The sequence below is a fragment of the Poecile atricapillus genome, chromosome 21 (genome assembly GCF_030490865.1).
Source record: "Poecile atricapillus isolate bPoeAtr1 chromosome 21, bPoeAtr1.hap1, whole genome shotgun sequence".
In the NCBI taxonomy this organism is placed as follows: Eukaryota; Metazoa; Chordata; class Aves; order Passeriformes; family Paridae; genus Poecile; species Poecile atricapillus.
Genome location: NC_081269.1, coordinates 6,682,271 through 6,694,579, shown reverse-complemented (window position 1 = coordinate 6,694,579; position 12,309 = coordinate 6,682,271). Strand labels below are relative to the sequence as shown.

At 43.0% G+C, this 12,309-nt stretch overlaps 1 protein-coding gene across 3 annotated transcripts in view; it reads left to right on the top strand.

The window, feature by feature from the left end:
• RFFL (ring finger and FYVE like domain containing E3 ubiquitin protein ligase) overlaps nt 1–12,309 on the top strand; it is a 29,073-nt gene that overhangs the window by 1,129 nt on the left and 15,635 nt on the right. Inside the window, exon 2 of one of the 3 annotated variants that reach the window (XM_058854287.1) lies at nt 2,414–2,491. The exons of 1 other annotated variant lie outside the window; for it this stretch is intronic. The gene's annotated coding sequence lies outside the window, so the exon portion shown is untranslated. Of the gene's footprint in view, nt 1–2,413; nt 2,492–10,990; nt 11,532–12,309 lie in introns of those variants that run through there. One more of the 3 variants, XM_058854288.1, reaches the window with a different exon arrangement.

The following is a 12,309-nucleotide window of genomic DNA, read 5'->3' as shown; positions in this document are numbered from 1 at the left end:
TGTCTGCAGGTTATTAAATGTCAGCTGTGGAGTGAGAACAGGGTCCTGCCTGAGTCTCCTCGGGTTAAAAGGCTGAGGATGGACAGGCTCAGTGTTTGACCCTGTGATAAAGAACCAGTTGCACTCCAGAAAAAACTCAGGTGTTTCCCAACGCTGCAAGGACGGCCAGGCAGGCTTAGTCAAGTGTAGCATTAAAGGTAGATAAACCGTAGGAACAGTTTAATTTTATGCTTCTTGGGTTAAGCTGTGCTCAGGGCAATGTTTCATTGGCTGAGACAGAAGGGGTTTATTTGTGTGTTTCATTTGAGCTCACTTCCTCCTCTGTGACACACAGCGTGTCTTCTGTGGGGAGCACAGGATGTAACCTTGGATGTTGCTGTTCCACGGCAGTGCAGGGACCCGTGGCAGTTTTCTCTTCTTCCTGACCTCACTGTGGAATTGGTGAACAACTTAGTGGCTCTACAAGAAGCTTTTTTAGCTCTCCATATCATTAGGATGGTAGAAGACAGGTGCATTTTAAGATAGATTATCATTAAGGCATATACATGATTGCATAAACAAAAAGAGTTTTAATCCTATGTTTTCCCATTGTTCCCTCATTTTTCCAGAGCTGAGGAGTGAAGCAGAAAACTGTGATGAGCTTCAAATGTTTCTTACAAATTCCAGATCCTTGGTTTTACCTACCTCCACCCATCAAAAACTGAATCTCCCTAGCACCTTTCTGCCCACAGTGATGAAGGGGGGGATCTTGTAGTCGTTTTGTGTAATCACAATTAGTTTTGGTGGCACAGTTGGGCCTAATGAATCAAAACAATCACCTTTGGCTGCTGTGTTTCCCATTGGGAGCTGGGGATCCTGGAGCAGAGTTATCCAGCTGCAGCACTCTGTGACTGCACATCCACTCAGCTGTAGCAACTGAACTTTTAATTAAAGGCTGATTGCCTTGACAGTGGTGCTCATGGGTTAATGCTTAATTGCTCAAGTTTTTGCTGAATTGGAATAGTTTTGAAGTCATCATTTAAGTGTTGTGTTTAATTGTAGGGTAGAAAAAGTAGGATGGCTTTCAGTGAGACTCAGACTTTCTCGTTGTTAGGTACCGTGTGATTTGGCTCCTAAAATGGGAGCTGAATGCAATACCCTGCACTGAGAGTACAAAGGAATCATATGTATGAGTTTTTGGGAGGTTAGTGGTCACTAGTTGAGTTTATGACTGAAATCTGCCTTCTTCACATCTTCAGTTTTCTCTTTATTGTTGTTGACTTCAGTGTGGGTTTATGTTGTTTTGTTTGTTTGTTAAATGATGTCATTTTCACTTCTTGTGCAACTTTGCACCACGGTTTGTTGTTAATAACAACTGAGGTTGTAAACTCTTCAATTAGGCTGGAGCATGATCTGAGGTGAGCAGCCAATGTTGTTATTAAACCTGGAGCTTGGACTTTGAACCAGTTTTTTGCCTGGAGGGGTGGAAGCAGATTTCCATGGTCTGCTCTGTGTGCCTGCCTGTCCTCTGGCTCTCCTAGTCCAGCTTGGAGGGGGCAGTGGAGCTGGGCAGGCTGTGGCTGACCCAGCACTGTCCTCAGGTCTGGCTGGGTAAAATATTCCTCACCTATTGGTTGGCTGTGTTGGTTTCACTGTTGGAAAAATGGTGTTTAATTAAGGTTAGGCTACTTTCCTGTCCCTTACAGTGTTTATTCATAGGATATGGAATCACAGAGTGGACTGGGTTGGAAGGACCTTAAAGATCACCTAATTAAAGATCCCCTGCCTCCATTTTTTCTCTAAACCTTCTGAGCAGTCCTGAGGGATACAGAGCCTGATTTGAAGATAAGAAATCAAAATGCATCGAAGCAAGTTCTTGTGCTTAATGAAAGAGGCTGTGGGCAGCAGGATAATGTGAGCTGCAGAACAGTGTGTGCACGTGGCCCTTTTTTGGACACATCTGTGTGTGATCTGCTGCTGAGCAGGGAGAGAGGACCCCTGGGTACCTGCTAGTTAAGAGAAACTGGTTCTTCTCTCTGGTCCCAGCTCTGCCTGCAGACATAACCCAGCTTTACCTGGGTGTTACTGACAGTCTGGTGGCTCAGCCAGAGCCCTGGTGAGATCTCTGCTGCTGCTGTTGACTGCCTGTGCTTTGTGCACTGCACTTCCGTGTATTTACCTGGTGCAAATGTTCCCCCAGCCCTCTCCTGATTGCCCGCTGTGAAACCCCACTCTGGCTCCTGCTCCCCAGAGTAATCCCAGTCGTTATCCTTCACAATCCCTCTCTGTGGTCTCCCATCAAGCCTGTTTCCCCCCCTGCCCAGGGACTGTCCTTAAAGAAGCCAGGGATTTGGAGTGTGAACTTCCCTGAGCTGGCATCCAGGGAGCAGGGAATGCTTTGCAGGGATGAGTAAGTGGAATCTCTGTTTCACAGGTGGGACAATCCCGTCACTGCTGGGCTGATGTCAGGACCAGGACTCACCTGCATGCAAAGGTATCTAACCCCCTGCTGGTAGGTGCCTCTAAAGTTGATTATTTAGTCTTCAAACAACATTGCAAGGTTGAAAAATTACCCTCTTCATTAAGAAACCAAGAGAAGAGCTGTCAGACCAAGAATTCAGATTTTGTGTTAGGTTTTTTCTTCTTTCTCAGCTGGTTTTCTCAGAACTGAGATGGCTTATTCAAACCTCTGAAAGGCCTTTTTGGCTTGCTAAGTTTATGTTCCCATAAGGGACTTTCTTAAGAAAGAATTGTTCTGAGATGCTGTTAATTCTTCTCAGTGCCTATAAAATCTACAACTTCTTCATATTAATTGCTGTTGAGGTTTTCAGTTTACTCAAAAATATTAATCAGGCTTCTTTCTCTAATACCCTCTGGTTCCTCTGCTAAATAGTCTTGGAATAGGATTTCCCACATTTTATTTTGGTGGAGACTAAAATATTCATTAAACATCAGCTTTTTTTAATGCTGCCACTTTTTATTTATATTCAGAAGGTTGTGGGATGTGCTTATAAGAATATACTTAAGGAGCATATGCTTTGAATCTTTTAGTTTAGGCTGATGTTAAGTGAGATTTGAAACTCATTAAATGTAATTTAAATGTAAAATACTCTCTTTTGGGAGCAGTTTGTTGCGTGGTAACCTCTGCTGTAAGAAGGATGGTTCCTTTGGACATTATATATTCTATATATACACATGGATGATTTCAAATTGCAGTGTCACAAGTGGCATCACTGAATCCACACCACTTGAATTTTTATTGCTTTGGCCTTTCCCCAGATGAGTCAGGAACTGCATCCCACAGAATTCCAGGCTGGAACTGAGGTGATGTTGCTTTTTGTTGATGTCAAAATACCTTGCTCAGAGCAAAATGGCTGCTGGCACCAGAGGATGGCCTTCACCCAGAGGCTCGGCTCGCTGGCATCACTCAGATGAGCAATTCCTGTGTTTGAGGTCATCCTCCACAAGATTGTGCCATGCATTAATAAATTTGTTTCCATGGAAGTGTTGGTGCTTCCCAGGAGTTTACCTGGGCCATGAGTACTTGGAAAACTGCCTAGCAGTGCTGTCCCTGGACACCGAGGGTGATAAGCAGCAGCTTCATGCTCTGCTGTAGTTTGGTGTTAAAATAATCATGGCCAGGCTGGAAGCTGCAGCTCTGAGGCAGTGAGCAATTCCTTCTCTGTGGGGTTGCCTTTGAATTTGTTTTATATGTATCTTAAAAAGGAGCTTTTATTCATCTGCTGGAATAGATTTCTTTATAGACACTTGAATTTGATAATCTGGAGGACAGACAGGCCTCTGGGTTCCTGAACAGTTTTTAAAGTGGCAAGTTAATGGTTAAAAGAAGGGAAATCTCTGTTTAGATTAACAAAATAACTTTTTTCTTACTGAATCCATGAACCTCTTCCTATATATATGCCCAGCAGTCTGGGCTAGCAGCAGAGACGGATAGAATGTCAGGCTTGATAGATTGTTGGAGCTGGTTTTTGGTAGTTAAACAATAATGGAGCTGTTGTGTGCTTGCAGGGAAACACTGAGCTCTGTGTGCAGACTTCAGCCTGGAGAAAGTTCCAATTGTTCCAGAGAAGGGCGAGTTCTAAAATGCAGCTTCTGTGGCTGGTGGCACAGCTGGCCAGATCCCTGCCTGTCCTGAGGCCGTTGCACAAGCATTGCAGGAGAGTTTGGAAACAGTTTATTTTTCAGATTCCAAGTAAAGCATAGATTTCCAAGTCCTCTTTGACCGTATAATCCAAAAAGTAGAAATGGAAGCAGGTTTTTATGAAGGGGCTGTTTCATGCTCTTGGAGCTCAGAGCCCAGGTTCCTGCCAGTCAGGCAGAGGCTGATACTGCATGATCCATGCCTTATGTCTCTCAGATGGAAAGGCTGATCAGTTGTTGCAGGAGATCATGGAATTCCTTGTCAGCTCAGTCAGACCTGGTCTGTCACTGTGCATCTTCTTGTGCAGAGGGCTCTGGAGTAGGAGGAGCAAGATTCAGTCTCTTATGCAAAAGAGAAATAAGAGTTGAAGCATGAATTCAATAAAATAAAGCCCAAATCATCAGCCTCCTTTTTGGCAAGCTACTTCCTTCTATTCCTGCTGTTATTTATCACTGTTGCTTTATTGCTGTTACTTGTTACTTGCTCCTCTGACTCGAATACAAAACACAGACCGATTTTTGCAATGAAAATACCTAAGTCAGGAATGTCATTCTGAGTGAAGGAATTCCTGGAAAGAATTGAAATATGTTGTTCAGCTTGCTGCCAGGCTTCAGGAGCAACTTGGAATGCCTATAGGGTGTGCAGGGAGAATTCAAAGCACCCGTAAATGACTGCTTGTGTATGGCAAAATAACACACTTGGGAGCAAAGCACTTGCAGCATTTCTTTGTATCTGACTTCAGAGACACCTTAAATCTGCAAATAACCTTATCTGATCACCCTGAGACCATCTCTGAACTCTGCCATGGGTGATAAACCTATTTCAGGGTTTAAACTGTGTGTGTTTCAGAGAGAACACACAACACATTTAATACAGTTTTGCCATTTTGGTCCCTTGGAACCCTTAACATTGCATGATTTCAGTTTCTTCAGTTCTTGCTGCGGTAAAGGCTGTTCATATCAGGTTTTTAAACAATGTGTTCAACTGCATATAATGAAGCCTTTTCATCCAAGAGAATGTAGGCCAGAGCCCAGCCTGGGTCATGAAAGGCTTTACTTTGTCTGAGGGAAGTAAGATGATCGTTCTTGGAATGAGGCCTGTCTCACTCAGTGCTGCTCTGCCCAAAGCCAAACTCACTTGGTAAGACATTGTTCTGGAGGCCTGAGCTTGCTTTTTTATTTCTGGATGTGGCTGTTAATAAGATGAGCTAAAGCTTTCATTGCTCTGGCAGGAATAAGAGATGCAGGCTTGACATTAAATCTAATACATGGTGGTATTTCCTAAAAACTCCCCTAATGAAAGAAAACGTGAAGAAAAGGGTATAAACTGTTACTGTCCACTGTGTGCTTGACTGATCAGCCTTAATCCTTGATTATGGAGGCAACAGTCTAAATGTATTAACCAAACCTTCTAAACTTCTAAGGAAAAGGGTTTCTTTACAACATGTACAAAAGATTTGAAATCTAAAATCCTTGATGTCTTCCTAGCCAGCAGTTTGACAGCATGCTGCCTCTTTCACACCTCAAGTCCCAAGAATGTTTGTCTTTTTTGTTTGTTTTGTAGTGATTTGTTGTTTTTTTTTCAAGGCCACATTTGTCAGTAACACTTTTATTTTTAAGTTGAAATGTCTGCTTAAGTAAAAACAAGCTTCTTGAGCAATATTTTATTCTGCATGTTGACCCTAATTTTCATTGTGAACTGGGAAGGAGTTAGAAAAAAAAGCCACAAAAAGTGAACAGTGCATTGTCTTTTGCACTTGTATCAAACATGACTTTGTCCTCAAAATCGTCGTTTTGTCCTGTTTTTTTTTTTTATATTACATGTTGTAAAATTGTTAGGATGATCTGCAGAATTGCAAGGAGGTTGTTCACTCTTAGCATTTGTTCCCTTAAGTGCCTCACTTCTCTGAGCTCTGCAGTTCTCTGAAAGTATTTAATTCCATTATGAATACAGAACTGCTTTAAGGAAATGAAATATTGATTCCATTCCCTGATGGGGCATTATCTGTGTTTTATGTATGGAAGACTTAAGCACAGAGAACTGAAGTGGCCCAGACCCAGAGCTGGAAACTGAAACTAAAAATCCTCACCCTGAATTTTCCCGTATTATCCCATTACTAATCTGAAAATAATTACCCAATGATATATTTTGAAATTTGGATTTTACCTTTTTTTAATAGGAATATCTAGTGTCTGATTTTGTTTGTGTAATCCAAAATGGGTCAGTTTCTGCTGAACTATTGAACTGAGAAAAGTAGAGTTCAAAAGAGAAGAAAGGTCATGCTGATGTTATCAGGTCAGTGGTGGAAAAGATTGTGTCATAGGGAGCTTCTTACTGGCAGCAGTCCTATCTGGTTGTGCTGAAATGCCAGATAAGTAGTTTGTTTGGGATTTGAGGACAGAAGTGAAGATATTTTGAGGTTTCATTTAAAATATATATATTTTTTGTTGTTAGAGGGCTGTGTGAAAATACAAGACAGCTTAGCATGTTACCAGCCTCCATGATAATTCTGGTTTTATTCTTCATGCTCCAGTGTCAGGATTTAGTCTAGTGTGAAAATCTTGTCATTTTACAAAGCAAAAAACCTCCAGAATGGAAAGAAATGCTCCTGCCAATTACAGAGAAGCAAAATGAAAATGTGACAGTGCCTGTGTACTGCAAAGGTTGAGAGGAAAAATCCCCAGCAGAAGGTGAATTAAAAAACCCAACCAAAATGAAGTAGATTTATTGGTTTCTAAACCCCAGTGATTTCTGGAGCACTGACTCATGATGTCTGAATGTCTGGGCTTGCCAGAAGCCTGCACTGATGAAATGTGACCCTGCTGGCTTGGGCCATATATGGGAAATTTCCCCTCTGTGACAAAGGTAGGGAATCCAGGAGATGCAGGTCTTTTGGCTGAAGCTTTCCTTGTCTCCTCTCCTCTCAGTCTTGTGTAAAAATACATTCTCTGGGTTGGGTCCCACTGGGACTCCTTGTTCAGCACTTTGTGTTTGATCCCATGAATTGGGCGGCTTCAGGTGAGCTCTGCCATCAAAGGATGCCTGTCCTGCCTCTTTTAATCACCCAGGTGATTAAAAGGCTTGACAAAGAGCTCAAGTGTTCTGCCATAATTGATGTACAGAGATGTGGCAATAAAGGAGAAATACCTTTTTTTGGATCATGGCTTTAGTTCCCAGAGACAAATATTTACTTGAATGGTTTGTCAGCCTCTGTGAGCTCTTGCAGAATCTCCTCAGGATGTGCCCCTTCAGCTCAGCAACCAAAAACATGGGACCAGATGGCTGTTGGGTTTGTTCATGTTTCTGGTTGAATAAAGCCCAGATTTCAGGCTGCTTGGTTTTGGATTTCTCAGTCCTTAATCTGCAGGGATTGAGGCTGGAGGGAGAAAGGCACAGCAGTCAAACGAGGATGGTGGTGAAGGAAGCGTAGAACCTTCCAGCCCTAGAAACAAGCACTGCAGATGGTTGGAAATGGACTTTTCCACAACAGTTGTCCCACACATGCTGGAGAGAGTTCATGCCCGTCCTGCTGGCACACACTGGGTGCTAAGGCTTGAACTTTCCCTCAGTTTTCAGGCTCTTCTCCAGGAAGAGTTACTGCATGTAAGCAATTCTGAATTTCAAATGCTTCCGTGCTAAGTGGAGATTGGCACAAGAATAATATTTATGGAAATGCTTTGAGACTACAACTTCAAAGTCCCTCTCAAAGTTCCACCTGTGTTAACTTCCTTCACATGAGAGTAGGGTATTTTCCCTTGTCCACAGATAAGGTGACTAAACCATAAATAAACTCACTTTTTTACTGTGCTATCTTTTGTTATCTCAGAACTAAACCAGTCCTCAGGTTTGTATTCAACATCCTGGACCTTTTTTTAATGTCTGACTAATTTCTAAGTATTTCTGCAGCCTGGGAGGGCAGAGCTTCCCACACCGTGTTGGATGTGACGTCTGTGCTGGTCTTTGTACATGTGTGCCAAAGGAGGAGATCTGCAGCTGCATTTTATTCTATTTCAGCACCTAGTTTGGATTTGAATTCAGATTAATTTGGAATAGGCATAGCTATGAAATGAGTCTGCAGTGCTTGTACTTGTTATGATGTGCCTCAGTTATATACATCCAGATCTGTTTCAGTCCAGTCAAATAAAAATTATCTTTTTTCAGGCTCCAGTTAAATGGGTTAGAGGTTGCCTGCCAGTCTGCACAGAGCTGCGGTGCATCCAGTCCCACTGCACGTACACTTTTCCACTTGTACAAATTCCACGGGGTTCAGGTTCATTTTCTGCCAGCAGCTCCTGGAATAAGGTGGGGAGAAGAGTAGGTTTGGCATGTGAGGAATTTTGAGTCTATATTTTGATTTTGGAGGGGTGAAATTTAGAAGTTGACTGGTTAAAAATAAACCCATGGCTTGGCGTGACAAGTAATTTCCAGGATTTCCAACTGGTGTTGTAATTTATCAGCAAACACTCTCAATTCTGGGTGCCTGAGACACAGTGATAGCTCGGAGTCTGTGGAGCTTTAGGGCCAACTCCAATCCCAGGTTCAGGGAAACTTAATGTCATTCTGGCTAGTCTTATCCAATCCTGACTTTGAGGAGCTGTATCAGGGATAATGCACCTCTTTCTTCGCCTTTCAACTCCCCCCATGTGCTTTTCATTCCAAAACTGAAGTATTGGTTAGTTTGTAATTAGTTGTCATAATGAAACAAGATATGTAATTGTAACCATAGGCCTTTGGGGCCAGGGATTCCAATGGAAATAGCTTGAGCTCTTTTTTCCTGAAGTAGGGAACTTGAGCTGTGATGAAAATACAAATTTTTATATCCTTTCTCCTTCCCTTTTTTCTCCAGCTCCCTGAATTCCCCCATTTAGGAGAAGGGTATCATTAAACCATCTGACAGTGGTTACCTTCTTCCATGATGAAATCACCTTCCAGCAGAGGGGATTCCAAGCTGTTCCCTGGTTCAGCTGTGGATCTGGCTTCTGTTTGTTTGCAATACCCAAACACTGAAGTCACTGAGTCCACAGCAGTATTTTGCAGCACAGCAGAAACTTATTTTCAGCAAGGTTCTATTCTGGGCATTGTAAAATTTGCTGAGAGAGGGACGTGTTTGTAGTGTGGAGAGGAGGAGGAGGACTCCCTGAAAAGTTCTTGCTGTGTCTTTAGAGCCACTTTTTGGCTTTCAGGTGGACACAGATCCAGGAAACCTCCCCCAGCTGTTGCCATGTGGCTATCATGGAAGAGTGGTCAAGGTGGGTTTTGAGATGAAATCTGGATAGGATGGACCCTTCCTGGAGCAGGGCTGGTAAGGGAAACTGCACAGTTATTTAAATGTTCAGGTTTTCACTGAGAATTTGATACTTACTGCAATTACAATATAAAGTTATAGTTTTAGCAGTGACCCATGCACCTGAATCCAAGAAAACCTGTGAGGATAGGAAGGAATGGAGAGAAAAATCCATCATGGATCTTTTTCTCCATAATGAAAAGGACTGGTTGACTTGGGAGGGGATAGTCTAGGATTCCTGGACTGCTCCCTGCTGACATTTTGGTGGAGAACTTCCACTTTGAGTGATGCTTTCAGGTGTGAGACTAAGGATAGAGACACATCCACCCATGCAGGATGCTGGGAACGGTAACAAAACAGTACCATGGAATCTGGCTTCTCCAGAGTCTCTTCTCCTCCTGACTTGGTTCATGCTGTAATTACAACTGACTTAATTCAGCCTTGCTGATGAATATCAAACCAGTGTGAAAGAGCATAGCAGCTTTTTGAATTGTTTTTCAGCATAACAGGAGAGTGGCAGGGAGATAAGCCTGAGGTCACAGTATGTCCCTTGGGAGCAGGTATGGGACTAAGGAATTGAGATAGAACAGGTAAGAAAAATAATTTTCTAAAATCACATATTTCATTAATCACTTTGTTTTGTTTTCTGTTAACTTGCTAGAAGAATGTCACTGACTTGCAAAGGAAAAAGGCCTCTTGGCAGATGTCTTGAGACCTTTTTGTCTAAATGTTTTTCTATATATAAAATGCAACTTTGGGTCAAAATAAACAGTTTATATTAAAATAATAATCACCGCAAGTATCCAGTTCCTTACAAAACAGGATTTCCAAGATTCTCATGTTAAAGGGGAAATTTGGCATTGTGCTACAGAGGAGAGGGAAGGTGGACAAGAGTTGAGTTTGCAATTCCAGGTGCAAAGCTTGGAGTCAACTGAGAAGGTGTCTGTTTTGGAATTAGCTTTCTGGGCAATGCTCTATAAATCCCACAGCTTTCTAAATCTATATTCTCCATTTCAAATAGGAATTGCAGCTCTCTGGTTTCAAAAAGGTGCTTGAAGCTGAGATCCTTTGTGCTTGTAACAGTGCTGGTGGGATTTTGGGTGGAGATCTGTCTAAACCTCCTGAACAGCATAAAGTGTTGCTGGGAGTACTGATAAGCACTGCTGCAGCTGCAAAATGCTCCTGGAATACCTGCTGGATTTCTGACATGTATATAAGAACTCGTAATTTTCCTTGCAGTTAAGCCAATTTTCCAAGGGTTTACCTGGCAAATGGTCTGCTCAATGTAAAGCAGGTTATAGCAGCATAAAGGGGGCTTTGTCTGCACCATGGTTTCCTCTCTACCACACAGGTGGGAAGTGAGTTTTGGTTCTTCTCTGGGCTCAGCAACGATTGCAGGCACTGGCGTTTCAGCAGAGCTGTGTGTGGCTGTGCTGAATGCCTGTGGCCCCATTCCAGCTTTTTCCTGCTCTGCCTCGCACCCTGCCCCAGCGGGCTGCCCTGTTTACTCTCTGCTCTGTGGTAAATGGATGTCACTTCCTTCATTAAAATGCTGGTGTGTGGCCAGGTTCCCTTCCTTTGGGCTCGCGCGCTCGGAGCAGCAGCGCTGCCGAATCCAGCTGTGTGCCACGCTCCGGGATCTGCTCCTGCCTGGATTGTTGGGATCTGCTGAGCCTGCTGAGGTTCCTGAGCCCACACACAGAGGCTTTTGGAGGCATCTCCAGGGTGGAGAAGCACAGGTGCAGCTGTGTTGAAGAGGGGCTGCAGATGGATTATTGCTGGTGGGCGCAAGCTGCGCATCCGGCCAGGGACCGCGTGCATCCCATGGGGAAGGTGTAGGCAGCGTTAGGAATGGGGTGCCAGTGCCAGCCTGCTCTGGCCAGCCGCAGGACTTGAGGATGTGGGTGCTGTTCAAGGGCATCCCCTGATGTGCCTGGCAGTACAGGCACTCCTGGATACACAGGATCACAAGCAAGGGGACACAGAAATCCTGGACACCCCGTTCTGAGCACTCGCTGTGGACTGACCTGACCACTCTGCCTTTGTAGCTGACCAGGGTCTCACCTGAAGAGTTTTAAACTGACATCAAACTTGCTGATCAGACTGGTGAGCAATTAAATATTTGTCTTTATAAGGATTATTGCTGTTTTATATGTAGATCATTAGAAATGGGAAATGTCTCCAGGTTTTTGGAAGGCACAGAACAAAATGGAAAATTGTTTCTTCCTTCCCTAATACAATTTCTTTTGTCTCCCCCACCTGAACACTCCTGTTTCTAGCTGTGATCCAGTGCTGGTATTTATTTACTCATTTTTTCAAGGTGTGCATGCTGTCACCTTGGGCACAGGTGAATTAGTACCTTTACTCATAAACATATTTTTTCCTATCCCTACATAAAAATCTGACAGTCTCAGTCCTGTTATTTTATACAGTAAATTAGATGTACATTCCTTGTGACAGATTTGTGTCCTGTCTCTTCCTTTTCTCCTGCTCTGTACTGGTTGAGACACCACGTCTGCAAATGTCATGCTCAGACTGGAAACCTGCTTCCTTCCCTTGTCCCTTCTGCAAGTGGCTCATTTGCTGACTTTTCCAGCTGTCCCAACATATGGCTGCTCCCATTTATCAGAATTCAGGTCTGTGCCTGGGACAAAGGCTGATAAAAATAATACTTTGTACATAAGTGACATTCGAGCAGATTATTTTATAGCTGTGTTATCAAGCAAATACTATTTTTTTGACCTAACTCTGAATTCAGTTTGTAAGTGGTAGGTCATTAGTGAAACTAATTTTAGCAAGGCATTTCTTATCAGTGCAGGTTTGTTGAAATAAAAAAAAAAAGTAGTAAATTGTAACAATGAGCAATTGTGCAACACTATTAATG